This window comes from Cyprinus carpio, chromosome B1, assembly GCF_018340385.1.
Source record: "Cyprinus carpio isolate SPL01 chromosome B1, ASM1834038v1, whole genome shotgun sequence".
Classification (NCBI taxonomy): domain Eukaryota; kingdom Metazoa; phylum Chordata; class Actinopteri; order Cypriniformes; family Cyprinidae; genus Cyprinus; species Cyprinus carpio.
The window spans coordinates 38726306-38751180 of NC_056597.1; the positions used below are offsets into that span (position 1 = coordinate 38726306).

The 24875-nt window shown below is 38.4% G+C and overlaps 1 protein-coding gene across 1 annotated transcript in view; it reads left to right on the forward strand.

The window, feature by feature from the left end:
* The first annotated feature begins 2619 nt into the window (after window positions 1-2619).
* LOC109098557 (B-cell CLL/lymphoma 9-like protein) overlaps window positions 2620-24875 on the forward strand; it is an 83989-nt gene continuing 61733 nt past the window's right edge. Inside the window, exon 1 of the mRNA XM_042717432.1 lies at window positions 2620-2955. The gene's annotated coding sequence lies outside the window, so the exon portion shown is untranslated. The remainder of the gene's footprint in view (window positions 2956-24875) is intronic.

Below are 24875 nucleotides of genomic sequence, written 5' to 3' on the forward strand. Positions count from 1 at the left end.
GATGACAGATTTGATTATTTTCATCTCTTTAAACTTGCTAAACAGAAAAATTATAAATTAACAATGAGTAATCATGATTTATTTTTAAGGAAATATTTTGTGTATGAGATCTTATGTTGTGTGGTTTTATTATTTTCATCTCTTTAAACTTGCTAATAGAAAAACAATTTGTAACATTTAACAGAAAAAAAAACGGCGAGTAACAAAAGCTGTCACTGGGGCGTACACATTTGTATCTCAAAGTCCATATTGGTATCTTAAAGGTAATATTTTATTAGTATTATTTAAATTGGTACATATTAGTATCTAAACTAAAGGTACTGTCACAGTGACAGATTTTGTACCTTTTTTTTCTGAGAGTCTAGAAAAACAATTTCTAGTGAATTTAACAATGAATTACAAAGAAACGGCGATGTAACACTGAAATAAACGTAGAATTGTTTCAATTCTTCAATTCATATTGATCTCAATATGGCGGCCCCCATGAGGCGACCCTCTCCGTGTAAAATAAAACTGCTTTTATCATCTCATGTAAGTGCACTTGATTTTATTTACATTTATTTAAAATTCAAAAAAATTATATTTTTTTCTTTTTGAATGAGCAAATTACTAAGGATAAACATTATTAATGATTATGCTAAATGACATTCAGTACAGCCTCACTGAGCTGGGAGTTCAGAAGACAAAAAATGTTGGCAAAGACTCCTCTAGTGAATCTTGATCTGAAAACAAGCATGTTTCGAAATGTTTGTGTTGAGTTGGAGCACGACGACGAGGTCTTCACATTGAGACATGATTTTAACGGCCCACAACTTGAGAACTCTTAGCCCTCAGTTTGGGGTCTGGGATTCATTGTTCCTTAATCCTCCTCCTCCCCCCACCCTCACATCACCCTTTTTCCCCCTTCTCTCTTTCCCTCTCTCTCTCTCTCTATCTCTCTCTCTCTCTCTCCTTTTGCGGCCCCATGACCCTCCATTTCTCTCTTTTTCTGCCTACTGCTATAGAAGCCAGATGAGAGCACAAATACCGTCCCACCCTACCCCCCTTCCCTTCTTACTTTTCTTGTCCCCCTCTCCCCCTCTCATGTGTTTTTTTTTCACTCCCTGAGAGCTACACAAGTAACAGAGATGGAGAGAAAGTGCGAAAGTTAGAAAGAGAAAGCTCTTGTATCCCATAAACCTCTCAACAATCCGTAGATGTGTATGTTCATATGACTGGTAACTCACCAGTGTTGGAAAGTATCTAGGTAAAACTAGCAATGCAGCTAGTTTAAAGGTGATGTGTATCGTTTCTCATTTCTAAAATATTTTCAGAATATTATGGAGGGGCAGTAAAAAAAAAAAAAAAAAACAGAAATAATAAATTCAGCCAATGGTGTGAGTTTGAGGCGCGACTATCCTTTTAATGACCAATGGACGGTGGGGGAGTATTTGTGGAAACCTGTTTAAAAACAGTCATTATTTTTCCATTTATTGATAATGCTAGAAGCACAGAAATGTACAATTACAGTTGTTTTAGTCAGCTTTTTCAATAAGTTTTTCCAACAAGTTGGAAAAACTTGTAGACTAAGGGACCTTAGTCTACATTAAACTAAGTTTTCCAAGAAAGTTTTTCTACTTCAGAATGTTCATGTTTAATTTTACATGTCACTTCTTTGTAATCAATTGTGAAATTTACTAGTCTCTCACAAGACTGTCTCACTCTATATTTAGTACTCTTATAGGAGGTTTAATTCATTTTAGTGAGTCGGTTTGTTCTTGTTCGATTTGAATTAGTACACAGTTCACACAGTAGAAATACATTGTTAGTTATCTAAATACTGCTGTTTAAAACTACTGTTTCCAGTTCATTTTTTTTTATCAATCTTTTGTTTAATTTTATTTATTTGGTGCTTAGTCAATGTGTATTATTATGTATTTGTTTAACTAAAAAATTAACTAAAAAATTAACTTAACTAAGCTGATTAAAATGTTTCATTAAAATGTTTTCGCACCACACCTCCAGTTTTTAGAAATGACACATAACAGTTTGAAATGTAAGAAATCTTTAATAATTTAAAAAAAATTAATTGCATGAATTAATGGCCTAATATTTACAGCCCTAGTGTTAATAATTTGTTTGATGCTGTCAACTTAACTGATATGTACAGCACTTAGTTTCCTACTGATATGTACAGCACTGTGGTTTCCTTCTTTATATCGCTCCATTTATTTTCTAAGTAGGACGTGGTGTAGCTTATTTGCCAAAAGCTAAACTTGACTACATTAAACTACATTAAAGCTCTCCAAGACACTTTAAACGTAGCTTCCCCAAAGCTGAAGCTCACACTTCGAGATAGTAAGATAGAGATACACAAGTTGTTGAATGACATTGTCGGGCTCAACAGCGACCCGTAAGTGAGGGCTTGAGTCTCAGCAAGAGAACCGAGTTGTTAACACACTCATGTGTGAGTGTGTGTGTATGTGTACAGTGAAGGGGGATGGCTGCCTTGTTTGTAGCTTGTCAGCAATTGCCTGAGACAAGCTTCCCCTGCATGTGTGAAAGCTGCTTGGCTTGAATGCCTGGACCGTACCAAGTGGCATCAAAAGCGAAGGGGGGGACGGAGACGAGAAAAAACGATCAGACTGGAGACAATAGGCCCCTGAAGTGTTCCCCCCAAGTTGCTTTGATGTTGTCCTAGTGTCTAGATGCTGAAGGGGACCAGGGACTGCAGGGAAGAGCAACCCTTTGTGTGGATGTGTGTGCACTTTTTGGGCCAGCACGGACAAAAGGGAGGGGTACAAAAGCCTGGAGAGAAATAAGAGAAGAAACAAATGATGAAAACCCAAATGATCCTGAATGTGTTTTTGTATGGCCGCTGTGTGTGAGAGGGCACACAGAAAGGGAGAAAAGCGAGAGAAACAGGAGGAGACGCTCGTACTCTGGGGCTGATAGGGTGACAGAGAAAGAGAGGGGGTGAGTACACTGTATCTTTTTCTTCAGCACCAGATCACTCTCTCTTTTTACCTTTTCTTACTTTATCTTTCTCTTTTGTTTGAGGGGGGTGGGTCAGTGAAAAATGAGTAGACCCAGAGTTGGAGCCGAAGTTGGGGCTGCAAACGGCGTGCTGTTATTATTGTGGTTATTCCTGGCTAGGTGAGCATGGGTAAAAACGTTCACTACTATTACGCACCGTTATTCTTAGTCCTTGAAAAGATATTGGGTTGTATGGAAAGGCCAGGGGGTGATGGGGGAGTGGATGGTTTGGAATGTGTCATTGGATAGTCTGGATGAGTTGCCCTTCATGCCAGTGTAAACCTCCCCTGCTCTCCTTTCCTCTCCTCTCATGATTGTCTGGTTATTCAGGAGCGGGTCCATCTGTGTGTGAAAGCTGCAGAGCAACAAGAGCTTTTCTCTTTCTGTATGCCATGATTGAATGTGAATTATGTCAGGTGAATTGTGCAATGATTGGAGCCGTGTGTGTGTGTGTGTTTGGGGGCGGTTCTATTCTGCCTGGGGGGTTTCTCAGTCTGTGCCCTCCATGGTGGTAGCAGACTGCTTTTACACTACCAGCTGTTCTGAAAACCTGCAGTGATTTTCTCTTTCTTTCTGCCTTATGCTAAAGGTTATCCAATCGTCTTTGGTGTCACTCAAACATGCAATTTCTATTGCTGTTTGATGTGTATAAACAAGCTGCTGAGGTGGAAAAGACAAAACTATTTATTTGGAGTTATGAGCGCTGATGTTCTCATGATGATCTTGTATTCCATAGGTTGCAGGATATATTCTGCCTTCACTTGATGCTACTTGAGCACTGCTTAAATCGTAATTATGAGAATGCCATGTTCAAGAGTTGGACTTCTGTTCATGCACATTTCACTGTGTAAAAATTTACAATATGAAGCAACAGTGATGTGTATGCCCAGAATTGCAAGACATTGAAATTGTTTTTAAAAACAATTCATAGGTGTCTACCATTGACTACTGGAACTCTTGGTAACTCAGGTTTCCCTAGCTGTAATTCCAATTTCAGAGGACATTCTGGTCACCGTTTCATATTAAGAATAATCTCGGTGACATGTAGGTCAGTAATTGATGGCAATACTTTTACAGAAATATGCAGATCATGTATTATAAATATCTCACTATAAAAATTTGATTCTAAATTCTGATTGGATGAGCCATGCTCAAACCTATAAGTCTGATAAATACACAGTTGCGGTTGAGCAGTCTATATTAATTTCTGCATTTCTTCTGTTATCTAACTTGCTTCCTAATCTAGTTCTCTATTAAATCTGGCATTGTATATTATAAATATTGTTGGCTCTTTGCTTAATTGCTCGGGATAATAACGTCCTTTAAATGCATAAATGTAAACATAAAAAACAAGGCACGTTACAGTGTTTTACCATGGTTCAGGTGGTTTTCAGTGAATTTTACCATGAAAAGACCACTGCTCTTGTTGTATTGCTGTAGTTGAAGACCAATAGAATTATGCTCAATCCTTTCCATGGCTTCAATGGGCCTTGTATGTATAAATAGCTACAGTTTTATAAATGATGTAATACTGAATAGTTCATGTTAAAATATTTACAGCAATAGTTTAATAGATTTTTATGATGTTTGAGATGGAACACAGGAACATGAAAATTGTGTTTTATTTGATGTGAACATAATGGTTATGTGTCCCCTGAGTTTAATAGCAATTACACGCAAACTGAGAGTCAAGTGGAATAAAAATTACAGTGGTTTGCACAAGCTCATTAATGATGTTTTAAAAGCATCACACATGCCAATAAGGGAATGTAAATGTATCCGTTTTGATGTAGAAGCTTCACTGACTTGCCATTTTTTTGTTTGTATGTTTGTTTTGTGCTTGGCAGCAAGAGGTTGAGACAGAGGGTATAAGAAAGGTAGAAAGCACAGGGTCAGTTGTCTCCTACATGATTTGAAACAGAGGTGACCAAGATTTTGTCTTTCATTGGCCCTATTCCTATTAAACAAACCATAATTTTAACCATTATATGCCTAAAACCAAGGCCACCAAATGCCATCTTACATTCAAAGTCTGACATGGAATATTCCAACCATAAAGTGGATGGAAACAAGGCTGTGAGTGATAGAAGTCTATCCAATATGACATCCGCTGGTTTAATCAGGTCTAGCTAGTCTGGTTTAGCTGATCAACCACTTGGTCTGTAGCCTAACCAAATTTAAAGGGATAGTTCACCCAAAAATGAAAATATGATCTTTATCTGCTTACCCCCAGGGTATCCAAGATGTAGGTGACTTTGTTTCTTCAGTAGAACACAAACAAAGATTTTTAACACAAACCGTTGCAGTCTGTCAGTCATATAATGGAAGTTCATGGGAATCACGGCTTTGAGAGTCAAAAAAACGTACACAAACTAAACCAAATTTAACCCTGCGGCTCGTGACGATACATTGATGTGTAAATAAATACACAAAACGATCGGTCTGTGTAAGAAACAGAACAGTATTTATATCGTTTTTTACCTCTGATTCACGCAATGTCCGAACTCTTCAAACTGTCCTGAGCATGTCCATTTGAGAGATATGTAGCGTTAATGCACTTATAAATCTGTGATTCACTGTAAAGCAAGAAGAAGAAGATGAGAGATATGTAGCCTGTTGTGAGCAAGAAGAAGAAGATGTCAGGACAGTTCGAAGAGTTCGGACATTGCGTGAATCAGAGGAAAAAAACTATATAAATACTGTTCAGTGTCTTTACACATCAATGTATCATGTATTTCAGCGCCTGAAAACCCTATTAAACCAGCCTGATTAGGCTGGGCGACCAGCTTAGACCAGTAAACCAGCTTAGTTTTCAGAACATCTGTATTTTTATCCCTCACAGCCCAATTTTGTTTGTGTAAAATTAAATATTGCTCAAATCTACGCTGTAAACACAAGGCCACTAAATTCCATTTTCAGTTTAATGTTTGATACAGAATATTATAGGGATTAGGGAGGTGACAGAGATTTAGTTTTTGTGTTGGCCCTAGAACAAAATTCTTGTTAACCGTTATTGGGCCATCAAATTCATACACAGAAGTGTATGAAAATAAGGCTGTGAGGGATAGAAGTCCTTAGCTGGTGTTCATCTGGTTTAACTCATCGGCCATCTGGTCTACGAACTTAACCAAGTTTAATAAGCGCCCAACAACCCTCTAAAACCAATGATGTTGCTGGAAGACCAACTTAGAACAGCTTAGATTTTAGTATGACTTTATTTCTATCCTTCACAGCCTAATTTTTGTTTGGGTCAAATTAAAAACAGTATGACTAAAGACTACACTGAAAGCTGCCATAGGTAAATCCATCCACTTGCATTTCCAAAAAAATACCAAGAGTGTGCCAATGAGGTAGGAAGATTGAAATGGAAGGAATAAGAGTCCTTGGAGATCTGCTACCGAAGGAGGAGAAGAAGAAATGGAGGGAGGGGTTGGGATTTGATCAGTAGTAGGGAGGGATGTGCCTCCAGAGAGAGAACCAAAGGAAATAAATGGATTTATTTTTCACAGTTGTCAAATATCCAATGCATAAATTACGAGTGTGTTAAGGGGACGGCTAATAACTCACAGCAAACATAAAACACATTTAGTTAGATGACAGTTTAGTTAATTCTGGGATGCACGTCTGCACGGTCATAATTGTTTCATTATTTCATTGGAGACGAGGCGCATCTCGGTCAGCAGGGATTTTTGAGCTGTAAAAAAAGGAGAAAGATTTCGAGTCGCTCTTTTGAAAAGCATCTCTCTTTTGAGCGCTCTCGCCTTCCAATGTATACTCCGCTTTAATATCTTTTTGAATAGCTGGAAATGTGCAGACTAGCCTTGTGTGCCTAGCCGCCGAGATGATTGCAAATTCATTTAGAGGTGCCTATCACACAAAGATGCGGGGATGGAGGGAGAGATGGAGGGGGTGGGGTGCAGAGAGATGATGCCTTGGGTTTTTTAAAGCACATTTGTATTCATGTCATGGAGGAGGAGAGCGAAAAGAACGAGAGAGGAGGCGGCTACCTTAGCGTGACAGACGTTAGGAGGAGGCTAGCCAGATTAGCATGTCAGGCGCTAGCAGAATGCCAAACGTCTGGTTCAGGTCGAGTGCTGATGTCACAACCGACCATTTGCCGATCGGAGCAAATCTGCTCAGAACACTGTGTCATAACTCTGATGTAAATAATTCAGTCGGAGCTGGGCGCTGTCACCGGCTAGCTGCGGCATTTGCTCTTTTTTGGACCGAACTTGGTGATAATCGTCAGTTATATAATGTAATATATGTGTAATATATGTGAAATAAAATGCTAAAACAACACACTTCAGAATTGTTGAGTAGCATCATTGGGCCACATTACCACAACTAGCAGTTGCAGAAATGCATTGTGGGAGTGTGTATGTTTATTATGGACGTCGTGGGTGTTCAGAGCGTTTGGGTATTTGTGTATGAGCTCAGTATGAGAGATGGCAATAGAGATGTAATTTATTGTGGTTTGGATGCTCTGGTCACAGCATCCTTATACTTCTAACGAGTATTCTGTCTGTCTGTCTCTCTCTCAGCTTCCCCCACAGCCTCCTGTAAATCACAGCTTTCACTACGCTCCACTAGTGACACAGGACATGCTCGCACACTCCAACGACCGATTACATCAGGCAACTCACACACACACACACACACACACACACAAACACAGTGAAACCAAACTACTGATTTAAGGAAGAGAAAGCACCAAGTCTCTCTTTCTCTGTCTGTCTGTCTCTTTAAAAGGTTCTCACTCATTTTCTTCTCAATGTTTCTGTTGCTGTCTGCCGATATTTGCTTTTCCTGTCTGTCTTGCTGTCTTTCTCCTTTTCTTTTTCCCCCTTGTCTGTCTCAATTTCTCCCTCTCTTTTCCTACTTTTTGGGGGTCTCTTTCCCTCTCTCCCTTTCATTCTCTCACTTTCTTTCATCCTCTCTTCCTTTTGTGTTTGTCTCCCTTTCGTTTCCTCTCTGTCTGTCTCATTTTAGTTTTCCTTGCCTATTTTCTTCACTGTTAGTATCAGTTTTCTTTTCCAACAGTCTCACTCTCATTTCCCCCTCTTGGCCTGTCTTACTCTCTTTTGCCCTTTTATTGTCCTTTCCTGTCTGTCTCTCTTTCGTTTCCTCCCTCTCAGTCTCAATTTCTTTCTCCCTCTCTTTTACTATCGTCTCACTCTCATTTCCCCTCCCTGTCTGTCTGTCTTTCTTTCTTTCACCCTCTCAATTTACTTTCCTTTCTGTCTCATGCTTGTTTCCTCCCTGTCTGTCTCATTCTTGTTTTCCTTTGCTTTCCCCGTTATTCCTTTCCAGCTCTCATCCTCATTTTTCCTTTCTGTCTGTCTTACTCTCTTTTGCCCTCTCTATTGTCCTTTCCTGTCTGTCTCACTTTTGTTTACTCCCTGCCAGTCTCAATTTCTTTCTCCTACTCTTTTCCTACCCCTACTGTCTCACTCTCATTTCGCCTACCTGTCTGTCTTACTTTCGTTTGCCCTCTTGATTTTCCTTTCCTTTCCTTTCTGTCTCAAGCTTGTGTCCTCCCCAACTGTTTTTTTCTACCTGACTATTCTTCTCCAATTGTCTCACTCTCATTTTTCCTTTTCGTCTGTCTCACTCTTGCATTCCCTCCTTGTCTGTTTCACTTTTTTTCACCCTCTCTGTTTTCTTTCCTGTCTGTCTCACTGTCAAGTTTATCTTATTCTTGTTTACCTTCCTCCCTATCAGTCTCAATTTTGTTCTTCTTCTCTGCCTGTCTCACTCTCATCTTTCCCTGTCTCACTTTTTTCACCATCTCTGTTTTCCTTTCTCCCTGACTCTAATTTTTTCAATCTGTCTCTCTCACTTTCCCTCCTTGTCTGTCTCACTTTTTTTACTCTCTCTATTTTCCTTTCCTGTCTGTCTCACTTGTGTTTCTTCCTCATGTCTATCTCATTCTTGTATACCTTCCTCCCTTTTTGTCTCAATTTTTCTTTTCTCACTCTTGTTCTCCTTCTCTGCCTGTCTCACCTTCATCTTTCCCTATCTGTCTCACTCTCAGTTTGCCTCCCTGTCTCCCACCTTCCTTATTGTCTCTCTTCATCTCACTCTCATTTCCCGTCTCTCTCGCTGTCTTCCTCTCTCTTTCATCTCCCTCTGTACCTGTCTGTCTTATTCCCTCCCTCCTTCCCTCTGTATCCTTCTCTCTTTTCTTCCCCATCCCACACTTAATTACCCTCTGTCAATTTCCCTCCCTCTTTCCCTCCTTATTTCTCTCTCTTCCTGCTGTCATTTCCCCCTCTTTGATTGTCTCACTCTCATTTTCCCTCCCTCATTGTCTCACTCTTGTTTTCTCCCCCGTCTATCTCCCACTCCTTCTCGCTTTCTCCTTCTTTTCCTGTCAGTCTCCCTCTTTAGCTCCTTGTCTTTCTCCCTCCCTGCTCGTCTCACTCTCGTTCTCTCCCTCTCTCTTTTCCATCCCTGTCTCTCTGGCTCTGCCGCCCACACTGGGCTCATCATTGATGCGTTTAGCAGCACCGCTGAGCAAGAGACGCAGGCCATCGATTGGCTGCGTAATCGACATGGATTTTTGCCCAAAGTGGTGAAAAATATGCCATGGCTAAAGCCAAGCAATTTCTCCAGGCTTCTCCAGCCAGGAAGGAAAAAGTCCCCAGCAGCTCTATAACTGATATGTAGATCAATTTTCCTGCTTTGGACTGTACAGTCTTTCACTGACCGGCCCAGTCAACCATGCAGCTTGTGGCTTCTGTCAAGATGGAAGGCAGATGAAATGGTGGGAAGAGGATGAGGAGAGACAGAGGACGAGGAAGGGGGGTCACATACCCTAGTGACATTGTGGCTGATCCCTATATATGCTACTGTGTTTATGCTCCAGAGGTTTGGATGACGAGGGACCAGTTTTCATTAGCGTATGCCAACCAACCATCCTGTGAATGGCACATGCTGGCAACACTCTAAATTTGTCCCTGGTGTTCATACCTCTCTCTTTTTCCTTCTCTTCCCCTCTCTTTCTCCTTAATAACTTCACCATCTGTCTCTGAGACTGGAGAAGTCATTCAGGTCCAGTTTCAGGAGAAACAAGCCTTGTCCTGACTGTCTGTGTCTTCCCCATTAAGACCAGAGGCCCTCCGCAACAAGCCAGACATGCTGCATTGGCTGCCATCTTGGCTCAAGTCATGGCCACTCCACCTGGAGACATTTTGGCTCCGGTTACTGCAGTCAGACCAGAACATCCAAACATAAGCACTCAAATCCAAAGGTCCGGGATATTACTACTCAGTACTTTGCACCGATTGGCAGAGAGCTCCCTCAAGGGCCAGTGACATCAGGTGATTAGAGGTGGAGAGCCATCTTGACTCCCGTCTCGGCGGTTAAACCTGCGACCATTTTGGAACCAGTTTTGGAAACAACCGATGCTCATTAAGATTTCAATGTTGAACAGTACAAACCTAACGGATTCCCAGTGTGTGTGTTAACAGTAGACTAGAAAAGGCAGACTGAGGTTTCCTAGAAGGAAGAGAAGAGAAAGAAACTAGTTTAGGGATGGTGAGGGAGAGAAAATTTGAGAAAAAGAGAGATCACTTATCTTCTAAGCAGATCACATCTCTGGGCCGCCGAGTGAAAAGTGTTGTTGCCATGGTGTCGCTGGTTGCACGTTTCCGCGGACACTGTGTAATCATCAGCGATATGCCAACACCTCCACCTTCCCTTTCCCTTGCATCTCTTTTCCTCTTTCTCCCTCTTTTCTTCTCTAAATCTATATCATATTCCCCTCTATCCCTCTTTACCTTCCTTCCTATATAAACAATACAAAATGAAAACTGACTCACTTTACCTTCTTAATCAGTCGATGGTCTTCTTGTACATATTTCATCTATGAACTTTAAAATACCTTAATTTTAAAACTTTAAAAGATTACATAATCATATTCAAAAAAAAAAAAAAAAATATATATATATATATATATATATATATATATATATATATATATTATTCAATCATTATCAAAGCTTTTTTTCACAATCCAATCAAACCTCTTTAGATAAAACCAAATTCCACTCTATTAATTTAATTTAAAAAAGGGTAATTAAGTTATAAAGTATGACAAGCCATATTATGATTATTACGGTTATATGGTATTGTTCAAAAGTTCTGGGTTGTAAAGACTTTTAAATGTTTTTGAAAGAAGCCTCTTATACTGCATTTTTTGACCAAACTGCATACAGCACCAAAAATCAATTTAATGCCTTTTTGCCTTTGAATCTCTTACTTTTCCTTCTGTACGTCTGTTATTCTCTCCTCCTCTTCCTCCCACTTTAGAAGGATCCTCACCATCTAAGAGAGACTCATCTTCTCAACAGATACTTGATTACAATCAACAGATTGCTTCAGTAGTATCAAACACTCATCAGTATGTAATACATTAGAGTTAAAAGTGGGAGAGGGACTTGAATGATAAAAGGCTCCTCTCAAACAGAGGGTTTGTGTTATTCCAAAAGAACAAGTATCCTTTTATTGTCGTCACTGATTCAAGCAGGTTTTGGTCTTGTGTTGACATTCTCAAGTTCTAACGTCAAGGGCTTTTCTGAGAGCTGATGCCATTAATGAAGGTTTGTACATTTAGCCAAATTACTTTCAAACCTGTAGTTATAGCATAACATTGTTTAGCATTTAGCAATTTTGATCAGATCTGTTATCTCAGTTATAGATGTTTATTGACAGTATGCTGTTAATATTACATTAGAAAAAGGCAAGATATTTTAACCCCAAGTTTCTATATTATTGTCTGGCTGTATGCAGAGTATACAGGTTTTATACAGTGTTACTACTTTTTAGGAGAATTAAAAGTTTGCTAGATTTGTGGAAGCCAGTGTTTAAAGTTTTGTTTTAGACACTTTTATCAAGTAAACTACAGCAGAGTTATATATTTGACTGTGTGAAATTATCATGAGTTTTTTCATGCACAGAAATTCTCTTCCTGTCTAAGTGGGTGGTTCTTGGTCAGAATACACTGCAAAGTGATGCAGACTTTTGCCAATAGCTAGAAGTTTGGCTATGTCTAACTATCAGGTCTGAGACTGGAAAGGCTTGCTGGCTTTCTGTGGATTTTAATGTCTCAATGTTGCATCAGTCTGAAACTACCCAAGAAGGCCTGTTAACAGTTTAATATTCTTCTCTGTAGACCTAAATGATCCAGTATTACACTGTATTGGTGAGTCATTATACATTTACAAAGGATCTCAGCTGTAGTCGAGTTTAGGGGTTTACTGAGCTTCCCAGAACAGACGTTGTGAATGAAAAACTGTCAGTTGTACTTTAAAAAAAAAAAAATTATGATAAAGTGGCTAAAAACGTGAAAGCTTTAAGTGCGATTTCTGGTGTGATGTTGTTCAGTGAAGCCAAAACGCTGATAGTTCTTAGAAGTGTTTTGAGAGGTCATAATGATAGTCAGCAGATACCTGCACATAGTTTACTTAAATTAATCAAATTAAAACATAACTTGGCAACTAACTGCCATGCTGTACAGAGGAATAAACACTGAGTGGTTGGTGAACATTGGGTTCGTTTATGTCGTTCTGGTTCACACTGTGTCGTATTTTTCGCTTAAAGCACCATTTTTACTTGCCATGCTCAGCCACCATGCTTCTCCGGCGGTGACAGAAATCCAATTTCAGCACGCCTCTAGGAAAGAATCCTTCCGGCTGACGAGCGCAATCAGAAGAGCTGGATCGGTGGTCTCCATTTCCCCCATCATCTTCCTCCTACTTTTTCTGTGTACCTATATTTCAGGGTTCACATTGTTCCAGAAAAGTAGTTGCTGTACTTTTGTTAGGCTGCTTGTGAGAGCACTATATTTTGTATGGTTGAATGGCTTGTTCCTTTACAAGTCATTCAGTTCACATTAAATTCAGTCCAAGTACTGGATTCAGTGTGAATGGTTTTGCATGCAAGTGATTTAAGGGATTTTCATGATACATTTTTCTCATTGATTCTGACCCAAACAATTGAGAACAGAATCAGACAATTTAATCAGTGTTATTTAATTATTACCCATATGCTATTATAGTGTTTATTAACAGTTTGACTTTTTTGATATTTTCACGTTTTTTGTAAATTTTAATTACTTTAAAAAAATTTTACATTTTTATTTGTTTTATTAACAGTGTTATGAGCTCTTTTTTTAAAATATTAAATTTTGCTTCATTTTATATTTATTTCTGGTTTTGTTTTAGAAATTTTAGTACATTTACCTAGGCAGCATTTTTTCATCTAGTATTTATATTTTGTTTGTCTCAACTTTATTTTAAGTACCCGGATTGATTTTTAATAGTTTTAGTTTTAATTTTGGCCTCACAGAACACAAATCAAACACAATCATATATTAAATGTTTGAAATTCAGTTTTTTTTAACCAATGAGACTTCACAGAGGGTGGGGCTAATCTCAACCACATAGAAACCAAATTGTTGACAAAATGTATTATTTGTCCCAGTTGTGGTTGTTTTGGACAAAATCTCAATTTTCCATCAAAGAAATAATATGTTTGGCACTTTATTGTGTCTTGCCAGCACACTGAGTTAAACCAACAGAACTGAATTCACACCACTATGAATGTGAACACAAATTAAGAGAGGATAGGCTTTTCGGCGATGTTGCCACAGCACCATGTGTGTGTTTTGCAGAAGGTCCCAAATCAGCACACACGCTCACACCCTCTTGATTAGTCACAGCAGCAGGGAAGCGACACTGCCAGTCGTAGTATTATTTATTTAGCTATTTCCATAATTTTGCTGCTCTGCTGGGGGAGTCTTCCACTTCCTCTGGTATTTGAGAAAGCATCACTGTTCCTCTCCTCTCCTCAGTGCACAAAGAAATGCCGCACATTCGATACGCTTTGGATCTTAGAAATTTGATTCTGAGAGAGCGAAAGATGGGGGAGGGGGCAGATAGGTGGAGTGAACGAAAGGGAGAGAGTAAAAAAGATAAAAATGTAAATTTTCATCTTTAGGTCTTTCGATTTTGGTTACGTGTGTGGTGGGGGTTGAGGATGGGGTGAGACTTTGCAGAAGGGATGCTGTCCGACTCTCTCTTACTCTCTCTCTCTATGTGTGTGTGTGTGTGTGTATGTCTTTCTCTCCCTTTGCGGTGCTCTGATGACAGAGGTGACTCATCAGGGGGCACACTGCTCAAATCTACAGACAGAGAGAAAGAAGAAAGAAGGGATGGGGAGGGGAGAGAGAGAGAAATATGGGGATGATACAGAGAGAAGGCGAGAGAGTGATGAATTCAGAGCAGTCTTGCTTGACTGCTAGCGTTTATTGGCCAATGGAAGCTTCGGGAAAGATGCTAATGACACTTCTCCTGTGAATGAGAGACACCGTGTGTGTGTGTGTGTGTGTGTGTGTGTTCACGTCTCGGGCCTGATTGCAACCCAACCCCCTCGATTTTAAATACTTCACTCCTGTAAACACACTTCTGATCAGGGAACTGCTCATAGTATATAGAACGAATATTAGAAATCTGCATCTTACAAATACAGTGCATTCATTTACTTTATATGGATTTTGTTAGATGCATTCAAGGTACACACTGTAGCAGTTCATGGATTCTTGGAATCAAACCCTTGACCTTGGTGTTTTTATAAGACCATGCTGTTTAGCTACAGAAACACAACAGTTTGGCAGACTTTGGATCTGTACCAAACCTAGTGAGATGCCTACATATTAAGGATAGGTATGTGTCCAAAACATACCATAATAAACTGAAACAAGCTTTGTAAAAATGACATCCAAGATAGCAGAGAAAACTATTAGTATAAATTCAATAAAGCTCAGAAAATTGGCTTTTTTACCCAGCATTTGTGTATATGTTTATGCTTAAAGAAATGTTCAGTATAAATGTGTGGTCCCTTGTGGACAAAATTGTCAATAATGTAGCGATGCATGAAGCCGTGCTCACACAGAACAGAAGTCACCTTCAAACCAAGCAGTCAACATCGCCAATTAACATGAGCATCTTGAAAACAAGCAAAATCTGCTTGGGGATCTTTTTCACCCTCATGTGAAGCTGCCAATCTCAACAGATTCCTATAGAAATTACTGGATTTTGCCACAACAAACTCAATTTACAAACTAAAGTTAATTCCAGTGCATTTGCATTTTGTGTAAGATATGCTATATGCATGATGTAGTTTGATTTAAATTTTGATGCCTTTATTGGCAGTAGACATGCAATGCAGCTCACTAGATTTTGGACCAGAGCCTCTGTATATGCCCATCTTTAAAGTAATAGTTCAGCCAAAAATTACATTTCTGTTATCATTTACTCACCCACATATGTAGTTCTTTTCTGTACTGGAATGCTATGGTGAAAAGTCAACATAAATGCAGTTCATGTGACTTCTGCATTTTATTTCAAGGGCTAGATTTACTAAACAGGTCAAATTAGCTGAGACCTCAATACAATAAAAGTGTAGATGGGAGTGGAAAGTTCTGCAGGTGCGCAAATTAAAGAACACATGCATCCAGCTCCTTTCCATAATGACCAGCCTACCAAGAGCAGTGCAAATTAGCTACTTATTTGCAACAAATTAGCAAATTGGGTTAAGACGTGCTTTTATGGGGGTGTTAAATAATTGCACAAATACCAGTAAATTGAGTACCGCAAATCACATAGCAAAATTTAAATATTCTCCTCCCATAAATGTTGTGTTTGAAATGGAACTTTCTACAAATGCATATAAAATAAGGTCAGTCGCAAAAATAATTGTCCACACCTTTTCACAGCTATTTTTTTTTAGGAAACCTGGCACCATGTTATCTTAAGTCATACCAATTGCTCAGTGTGAGAAACAGTCCATTATGTGATGAAAATACAGTTGCAAAGTGTAAAATATAAGTGCAAATGTGATTTGAGAGCTACAGCAAAAGAGAAGATTTTCAATTAATAATGATTTTGAGCTGTTCTTCAAAACTATTGTATGGCCTCAGAAGACTTGTGAATCAGTGCAAGAGTGGTATAGGCTACATTTCTGGTGCTTTTCTCCTACAATCTTAAAAATAAAGGTTCTGCAGTGGCATTGATGGTTCCATGCAGGGCAGTGACCACCATAGACATTGAGGGGCACAAGCCCTCCCCCCCATTTATTTTCAGATAGCTCAAAATGATTACTTACCAAATAGAATTAGACCTAGAATTTTCATCACTGATGAAAATTAGTGGCTATTTATTATCTATTTATTAGCCTTGGTTCTATTTGGAACCTTTAATATTCATAGAACCTCTCCATTGCACAAAGGTGTTAAAACAGTGAGTAAATGACACCAGAATTATCTTTTTGTTAAACCAGCTCTCCGTCATCATAATGACATCATAATGCATGCACACAGTCTGATTCGTGCTGATCATCTGTCTTCTAGCGAGCTCATTCACAATGTGATTCCAGAGCAAATCTCGATCCAGCCATCGTCTTGATGAATATTCAGGCAGACAGTCAAGGAGAATGGATTTCTGAAACACTTCTCAATATAGCGTTTGCAGACAAATACCTTTAGGACTTGTCTCCCATGGCAACAGTGGTATTATCTCCTGTGTGTGTGTGTATTTGTGTGAAAATAAACTGGCTTGGCTATTATACTCCAGCAGTGTGAAGACCAGGTCTTTAGAACTGCCATTCACCGGGGTCTTATTTTTCAGCTCAGCTATACCTGCAACACCAGTTGGCCTCCACTGAGAAAACTTGCGTGTGTATGTGGGTGGGTGTTTCTTGGTTATGCCAAGCTGAACACTGCATATCCTGCGCAAGCATCAGATGGTATACGTGTGAGCAGTGTACATTAACCACCGTTTGGAAACGTCTGTATTTTGTCCGCGATTTACAAACATACCTTACGGATTTATATTTAGCAGCTGTGTTTAGTGTGAATACTCACTGGCAGATTCACTATGAAACGGTGTCACAGTCATATGCATGTGTGTGCTGTGATGCATGACAGCAGTGCTTATGCTCAGTCTAGCACGTCACACAAGCATCTGTGCAGCTGTACTGGTGACTGCTCTTCTGAGAAAACACAGACAACACATACACAGTATCATTCTGATATGTACACAGCTTATCTACCACTTATTGGACAGCAAATGTTAGGGTGTGCCATGGGCGTTTTAAATGTATAGCAGTCAGTACAACAATAGAACAAAGGAAATATTGCGAAATATGAGCTAAAAAAAATTCGTTTTTCTGAAGTAATGCCAAACTGAGGCACTTGCAGATACATTTTCAGAGGGAGGCAGCGACCTTTGCCTTTCTTGAGCTTTGCTGTGGAAGTTCAATCAAAAACAAAAAGTCTGTCAAATTTAGTCACCCTAATGTCATTTCAAACCTGTATGAGTTTCTTTCTCCTGCGAAGCACAATAGAAGATATTTTGAAAATGTCATTATAATCAAATTCAATGGGGTCTAGAGTTGTTTTTTTTTTTTCATTTTAGGGACAAAAACTGTTTTTCAAAATATCTTCTTTTTTGTTCAACAGATGAAAGTAAATCATACGTTTGGAACAATAGCTACGTTTTCATCCAAAGTTATGAATTAAATTTGTGTGCAAAATTGGAATATCGCATAAAACTTTTCCATCCAGTTAGTCGAAGAGAACAAAATCGTCACTTCCTGATTAACTTTTGTTAAATATCATGAAGAACAATTGTATTTGCTGCAGTAGAAGGCAGCACTGTATATATAAAAAAATTGTATACAATAAATTACGAGCTACAGAGCGTGCAGAAAAAATATGGTCATGTTATCTTATTTTTGGAGCCTGCTGTTTGGAAACACAGTTCTGGGAGCTAATTACAACGAAGCACTTTGCTCAAGCATTTTAGAATGACAAAACTAGCATTTCAAGTGCTGGACAATGAGATCGGTCTGTTGGTTGGTCCAACACTTTATGTTGTGCCATTGCAAAGCCACATGTCTTTTTTAATGCGCATTAAGTAATTTTTTTTTTTTTTTTTTTTCGGTAAAAGTGTTTCCATCGTAGTTTATGCAAGTTTTCTTACCAATAAGTAATTTATCCAACTTAGTTGAGTGCAGAATGTTTTATGCACATTTGTAGAATTTATGCGCATCTTGGCGTTTCCATCCAGCCGTTTTTTTTATGTGCTATCCCAAAATGTGCATAAAAATAGGTGGTTAGCTATGAAAACATAGCTAATGTCTTAAACTGTGTGTACAATTATACGTTTCACACGTATAGGAGAATATTTTAAGTATTAAATATGTGTTGCACATCACCTCTGTCTTCAGAGCAAGCGAACACCTCTGAGGCCAGCTGTATTCTGATTAACATAAATACTGAATGAAGCCAAGCTACAATCGCAATATCTAGCTCTGTTAATATGACTCTAGAAAAAATGGACAGGTATGATTCCAGTTGGACTTAGGAATTTATATGACATTTTAAAAACATGAATTATTGCTTTAGTCCAAGTGAAATCAAACTTTTAATGTGCATGTAAGCACACTTATTGAGGTCCTAAAACATGGCGTGAATATGAGTGGTGTAATGCCGAAATACGTTTCAGAAGTCCACCACACGCCATTGGGATGTGTATATGTTTAATTTAGAGGGACATAAATAATCATAATCGCACAGGAACAGTCCTCACGTCCTCTAAAGACAAACAGCTTCAGGGTTTCAGCGACAGACAGACAGAGAGAGAGAGAGAGAGAGAGAGAGAGAGAGAGAGAGAGAGAGAGAGAGAGAGAGAGAGATAGAGATAGAGATAAAAGGTCACTGAATGGCATTTCAGCACAGGGCTCAGTTAGCACCAGCACCTTAAGGCTCTGTTTTATCTGATGGAGATTAGTGGTGTGTGTGTATGTGTGTGTGTGTGTAGCATCCTTTTTCTTCAATCAGCATTTGTGAAAATGCTGAGAAGAAATTGTGTAATTGTGTGTGAGAGAGAGACAGACTGATAAAGAGAGATTCAGAATGTAGTAGTGTGTGCTGTGTGTTGATTTTGTTTTGGCGAGATCTGATAAAGAGAGATTCAGAATGTAGTAGTGTGTGCTGTGTGTTGATTTTGTTTTGGCGAGATATCATTTTATATCAAAAATTCATGAACACGAAGGGATGGAGAGGACATGTAACCTTTACGAATGACACAAAGTCTCTGTGGAAATCTGCAATGCTGTTGATTTTGTTTTGGCGAGATATCATTTTATATCAAAAATTCAAATTTTGTTTAGTTGATAATGAGACTCAGGGTATAAATAAAGACCTCATGCCTAGTTTAGTTCACCCTTCTCTGCTTTCTTTCCATGTACACACACGCGCACACACACGTGCACACACACACACACACACACACACACACACACACACACACACACTTTCCTTTCATTAGTCTCTCTGTCCTAACATGCATGTTTGTACGGATGCATGTGAATGTACACGCACACATTCTGTCATCAGCCCCAACACACACACACACAGGCGCACACACACACACACACACACACACACACACACACACACACACACACACACACACACACACACACACACACACACACACACATTTTTGTGTTCCTTCCACCTGCACAACAACAACAACAACAACACATACACACTATCCTGATGGCCCCCGAACACACACACCTTGGCTTGGATAAATAAAGGAAGACAAAGCATTTTTTGAGAGCAGCTCAGTGCAGTATGGCAGTGCAATCAATACCGCTTCCACAGTAGCTAAAAAGCCCTCAGTTTTCTTCTGTATTGGAAAATCAGCAGCCGTCATCAAAGACCGCCACTTGTTCGTTCCCTCTCTCTCTCATTCTCTTCAGCATTCCCCTCTCTTGATTTCTTTTGCTCACTCACTCTCTCAAGAAAGCGGAAAAGTAAATAATTTTCCCTCAGAAGTCGTTTAAACTCTGCAGGCTGTCGTTGTGCTGTCTGTTTCCCTCTATGCTAACACAGAGAATAGTTAAAGTTTAGATCTCCCACAGAGACGAGTCTCTGCTCAGAATTACACTTGAGTTGTTCTTCAATATTCCATTCAATATTATTCAATATTTGAATTGAAGTCGTACAAAGTTCAATGAAAGGCTTACGGCTCTTTGTGCCCACTGATTTACGACAAAGTGTCTTTAAGGCTAGTCAGTTTACTCGACGGCCATCTTTGTAACTTTATGAGTTTTAATTATATATTCTAAATCAGCAGTAATATCTGTCAATAATGATACATTTATCACACCAATGTTGTCAGATTTTAAAAATATTTAAAAGCAACGACTTTTCTGTGTTATTTAAGCTGAAGATACAGTATATTAGCTTTTGCTTAGCATGTAGCTTCTTTAGCTCAAATCACACCAAAAAGCTGTACATTGGCAGTGAGAATGGCCCTTAAAGGAACAGTTCACCCAAAAATTAAAATTCTGTCATTTTTAAGCTATCATGTTTGAGCTTTTGTTTGCCATATTTGATGAGCTTTGAGTGTTTATCAATAATTATATGAAAAATAGTGAAAGAATGTAACCAGTTTTTAATAGAAAGCAGTTTTGTCTCCTCAGAAGATTTGGATTAAACTGCTCGATTCATTTTTAAATGAACTTTGTTTGATTGTACTTTCGAAAGGAGGGACAGAAATCTTCCAGGTTTCATTCAAAATATCTTCATTTGTGTTTCCAGGATGAACAAAAGTCTTCTGTATTTAGAAAGACATGAGGGTGGGTAAATGATGACAGAATTTTCTTTACTGGGTGAACTATCCCTTTAAATATTTACTAATAACCACCACAAGAACCTTTCAGATAAATCTGAACTTCTCTCAACCTCTTCGTGCATACAGATATCCGAACACTGACCCGTACGTGCAGGTTAGGCATTTTCTTCCTCACATATGGTAATTGGTAAAATCACACTCAGCAGTTAATCATGCAAACATCATTAATAGAGACGTCTTCTCCTGTGAGGTATTGATCTGTGCCGTCCGGATAATGAAATACAGCAATCGTGTGCTGATCATGCTAATCTGGGCAGTAGACCACAGCCCATAATACCCCCCTAGATTAAAGGCCAGTCAATCTGATGGAGTCAATGCTGAGAGATCACCAGTAACTGAGGTGTGTGTGTAAAATACTAAAAGAGATCAGAGAGTTCACACCACAAATGGTAATTCTGTCATCATTTACTCACCCTCATGTTATTCAAAGCCTGTATGAATTTTTTTCCACTGAAGCAGTGACTATTAAACTCAAAAAGCATAGAAAGAAAATCATAGAAGTAGTGTATTGCAATGCTTCTGAAGTCATATGGCCGATTTGTGCGAGGAAAGTTACGTTATTCAATGAAAATATTCCTCTTTGACATCACACTAGTCATTTGCACTTCTGCATGTTCAAACTTGCTGCATCGTGATCAGTCACTTTATCAGGGGCGGATTTAGTGAATTGGGGGCCCCAGACAAATATTTACCTAGATCAACCTTGAGGTTCCTTTTTTGTCGTGATGCTTGCTGCTGCACAATGGTTCCACATTGTTGTGGCCAATGTTTTTTTTACATTTTTTATTTACTTTTATTCATTATTTTATGTTATAATGGGATACTTTCATTTACATTTACATTACCATTTTTCCTTTAGCAGACACTTTTATTATTTCATGTTGTAGACCACGAAATAGCAATTGATTTACCATTGAGATACAAGTTTTAACAAAAAACTAAATAAATTATAAAATTATTAACCTCACAACTGAACCTTTAAACCATTTTTTTAAGAAAAGGGATGAGTCAGAAGTATCAATTATTATATTATTTAAAACGGATTTTTGTGGGTGAATTTTCACATTGGTCTGAACAAAAACTGCAGACTGGATTATTCAAAATGCACATTCATTTTCTGCCAGTAAGGGTGCATTTTGGAACGTCACAAATATAGTGGTTTCCCTGGTAACGGCTGTAAACAAAGCAGTGCTCAGCTCATAAATGATACTTTATCAGGTAAAATTAAAATGCTATCGAAACTTTTCTGAAGACAATCGGTTCCCTTCAGAGGTTCATTCATATAAAACCTTGAATTAGTGAGAATGAGAAAAATGTAAACAAATATAGCCTATATTGATGAGTAAGTCCACTGATGAGTTACCAGCGTAAGCCTACATTTAATTTTAGTCATTTTAACTTAGGGCTGTCAATCAATTAAAATATTTAATTGAACAATCAAAACTTAGTCGCACTTGTTCCAAATGTACCTTAAATTAATACACCCCCCCCACCCCCGGTTTCACAGACAAGGCTTAAGCTAGTCCCAGACTAAAATGCATGTTTGAGCTGTCTCAACTGAAAATATCTTGCTCTGACATATCTTAAAATATGTCAGTGTCATGTGTCAAGATGCACATCTGTAACGTTTTCTTCTAAGGCATTTGTGTTAAAAGTTGCTTAAATATCTTCATTTAACTAAGGCCTAGTCCTGGCTTAAGCTAAGCCCCATTTGTGAAACCGGTCCTTTAAGTTTTTAATACTCTGATAAACATGGGCATGGACAAATAATGTTAAGGCTACACATAGGATAAAGACAATAGCTGTGGTGTGATTTCGGCTATACTTGCATGTAAAATTAGAGAAGCAACATATCTGCGTTTTAACTGAAAGCGCAGCTCCTTTCCACTGCACGCAGAACAGAGCAGACGCAGAGAGACAAGTGTGCGCGCGCGCTGGGAAAGAGAGACCTTGCGCTCGTGCGGCAGTCAGCTTCAGATGCATAATATTTTAATTTGCTAAAAGCAGGATACACAAGAAGCACGTTTAACTCGGACACACAGATGGTTGTCGTGGTAATAAACACCGTAAACAGCAACCGTTCACGTGTCCGCGCTTAATGCGCATCTCCTATATGAAAAGAATTTTAGGGGGCCCTTGGTTTTTGGGGGCCCAAGGCAGTCTCCTACCTTTGCCTAATGGGTAAGTCCGCCCCTGCACTTTCTATGCAAGAACCGATGGCATTATGACACCAACCATCATTAACGTCATTGCAGGACAAAATGCAAAATGCGGCATTCATTGTTTAGATTTGTGCTCTACAGAAGATAGAAAGTCATAAGTATGTTCAAATATGTTCATTTTGGGGGTAAACTTTCACTTTTTAAGAACTAATATGTGTACAGTATACATGAAGACTGATATCTTGTGCCTTGCAATGTTTGTTTGTAAAATTTTTATAAAGTATGCAAAAAATTTACAGTTGAAACTGTACAAAAAATACAATAAATAGAGTAATATTGTGAAATATTTTTGACATTTAAAATAACTACTTTCTATTTGCATATATTTTAAAATGCTATTTATTCCTGTGATGGAAAAAGATAATTTTCAGTATCATTACTCCAGTCTTTAGTGTAAAATAATCCTATGATAATATGCTCATCGAGAAGCTATTATTATTAGTGTTGAAAACAGTTGTGTTGCTTAGTATTTTTGAGGAAACTGTGATAAATTTTTCAAGATTCACTGATGATGGTTTTAGAAATGACATGAGAAAACAATGACACAATGTTCATTTTGGGATGAACTATCCCTTTTTAGACATTACATCTGAACGTGTAAGTTAAGCCTGACACCTTGTGCCTTGTAAGTTTAATGAGAAAACAATGTTAAAGAGTTGAGAGGAGGAAGGTGATGTTTATAATGAACACAGTGATTCGTTCAGGCATGATCCACTTAGTGATTCTGTCTGTAAAATTGAACAATTTCCATTTTCTAAAAGCTTTCATAAATTATACGTATACGAATCCTTATTCGACATTAGTGAAATGACTTTTGGTCTGCACGCGTGACTGCCTACAAGCGCATCTGCGGTGTTCACGCATAAGGACTCCACATTTTCATTTTTCAAATGACTCAAAATTATAACACCCAGTCAGTTCAAAGGTGTCATATTTGCATTGCATGAGGCGCCCGTCCCCACCGCTGTCCCTGAGGACTCAAACGGCTGCGTCCAAACCAGACAGAGACTGCTTAGTGTCCACCGGCCAATCGGATGCCCCGGTGGAAAGCGTCACCATGACAACGATAGCTGCCCATCCCAGATGGGTTCCATGTTGCAGACACAAAAAGGAGGAGAAGAGAAAAGAAGACAAGAAAAGAAAAGGGGAAGGGGATCTACTGACTTTTGTTTGTTTGTTTGTTATATCAAACAAATTGCATGCAAACACTTAAACATGTAACGTGTTTGTGACAGAGTGAAAGAGAGTCAGATGATGAGAAAGATGGAGGACTTGAGCTCTTTTGTGTGTCTGTATTTAGTACAAATTAGTACATTAACTTTGTCCTTGACTGTTTGCATAAGGACATTTAGAAATTTAGGACATTTTCCAAGAGAATCTACAGCAGCATTATAATTTGCTGGCACATCAAATAAATGTATTTATTTTATTTCTGAATAGGCTAAATTCCCTTTTCTTACGAAAACAATAACACTAACATTCAAAAGTTTGCAGTTAGATTGCAGTTCGATTTTTAAAAGATGGTCACCAAGGCAGAATTTATTTGATATAAATACAGTAAAAACAGTAATTTTGTTAAATATTATTACAATTAAAAATAGCTGTTTTTGTATTGTAATATTTTTAGAAAATGTATTTATTCCTGTTAATAAAGCCAAATTTTTAGCATCATTACTCCAGTCTTCAGTGTCACATGATCGTTAATGAATAGAAAGTTTAAAAGAACAGCATTTATCTGAAATAGAAATCTTTAACGTTACTTTTGGTCAATTGAATGCATCATTTTAAAAAAAAAAAATTCAAATTTCTAAAAAAAATGAACAAATATTACTTGTATTTTTCAGCATGCAGGACTATGGCTTGT